The sequence below is a fragment of the Suncus etruscus genome, chromosome 17, assembly GCF_024139225.1.
Source record: "Suncus etruscus isolate mSunEtr1 chromosome 17, mSunEtr1.pri.cur, whole genome shotgun sequence".
In the NCBI taxonomy this organism is placed as follows: Eukaryota; Metazoa; Chordata; class Mammalia; order Eulipotyphla; family Soricidae; genus Suncus; species Suncus etruscus.
The window spans coordinates 35,641,649-35,643,605 of NC_064864.1; positions in this window are offsets into that span (position 1 = coordinate 35,641,649).

Below are 1,957 nucleotides of genomic sequence, written 5' to 3' on the forward strand. Positions count from 1 at the left end.
AGTTCCCATAATAGCAGTGTGCTTTTTCAAATGTCATCTCTAGCAGCTGCTGTTCTCCAAAGAGATAGGAGAGGTGAGGTGGGGGCAAACTCATTACTCTGTCTCTTAGGGCCTCTTCTCAGACCTGGATCTAGGCTCTAGAAACTGGCAGAAGTGAGACTTGGAGGAACAGGAGCAATAGCACAGCAGTAAGGGATTTACCTTGCATGTGGCTGACCTGGGAGGAACCCAGGTTCAATCCTCAACATTCCATATGATCCCTCAAGCCTGCCAGGAGCGATTTCTGAGTGCAGAGCCAGGAATAATCCCTGAGCACCACTGGATGTGATCCAAAAACCAAAAACCAAAACAAAACAAAAGAAGTGAGTGAGGCTGGCATTGGCATATATGTACACTCCAGCACGACTTCCCTAGGTCAGCTTATCCTAAATAGTCCTTAAAGCCCTTGTATTCTCCTAGATTAGCACACTAAGAGTCTAGGTATAGTGGCAAAATACTTTATTTATAAATTTCATTAATGCTATTTGGTGTTTTGAAGTCAGAAGTAAGAGACTAATAACGCTGTTCTTTATGGAAATGGGAAAGAATGCTTTTGTTTCGCATTTATTTTCATTGGTACTTTCTCTTTCATAAAAAAATTGAATATATCTTTTAACTGATTATGATGATAAAATGAAAAGATGATGGCAACAGAGATGATACGGTAGTGGGGATACCATCATATTTTAGTAGTTAACTCACTAATTCTAGTTACTTAGCACCTGAAAAAAGAAAAATCATAATGTCAAAATGTTGCGCTAAAACTGTTGTGGTTTTAAACTGCCATCAATAACTAATTTCAATTGTTGAAGTGATTAACCACTATAATAGAGAAAAAAATTTAAATTCCTATCATTTGTACACATATACAGTGATATTCTTTAAGTCAAGGACCTGCACAATATTGACCAAAGGCCAAATCTCATTTGCTGCCTATTAATAGAGTTTCACTGGAATCTAAATTACAGCAACATTATTTGTTTACATATTGGTTTTGTCCTATATTGTCAAGAGTTGAGTAGTTAGTACGGAAGCAATATGGCCCATATATTATATTACTGGTAAAATTTGCTGTTTTTATCTTCAGAATTGTACAGATATATAATTCAAGATTTTTTGTTTGTTTTTTGTTTGTTTGTTTGTTTTTGGCAGAGCTCAGAGGTTCCTCCTGGCTCCACGCTTAGAAATTGCTCCTGGCAGGCTCGAGAGACCATATGGGATGCTGGGATTCGAACCACCGTCCTTTTGCATGCAAGGCAAACACCCTGCCTCCATGCTATCTCTCTGGCCCATAATTAAAGATTTTTTAAGGTCATTAGAGATTATATCTTCTAGAATAGAAAATTCAAAGCTGTGATTTTCTAGAGATCAGTTTTATCCTTTTTAATCCTTTTTAAAAGTGGCATTGAGTATATTAACATTGTAAAATTGTCATTTTCATCCATTCCAGAATTTTATCTTCCCAAACTGAAAGTTTATGCTGATTATACAGTGACACTTTATTGTCTCACACAGCCCCTGTACTGGCCAGAGCTTGGTGAGAACAAACTTGACTTCTACGCCAGGTACCAAAAATATAATCTAGAACTTATCTTCTTGTGACAAGCTTATTATGTATTACCTTTCTTAATTGAAGAAAATATACTTTACATAAGTAGGAAAATTCTAGACTTATCCCTAGCTAGATTCACCATCTGCCTTAGGTAAATTGTCTTTCATGTCCTCAGTCAGAAATGGTACACTATAACATCTTTCTCTGAAGCATATAATGGTTAAGCTATTACTCAAATTAAGATTTTAAAACTGTAAAATAGAACCAAAAATTTTTAAATAGTTTTTATTCTGACTAAAGTGAATTATGACTCTTTCACAATAATATTTAAGGTACATAGAGACAATGAATCAGGGCCATTGGCAC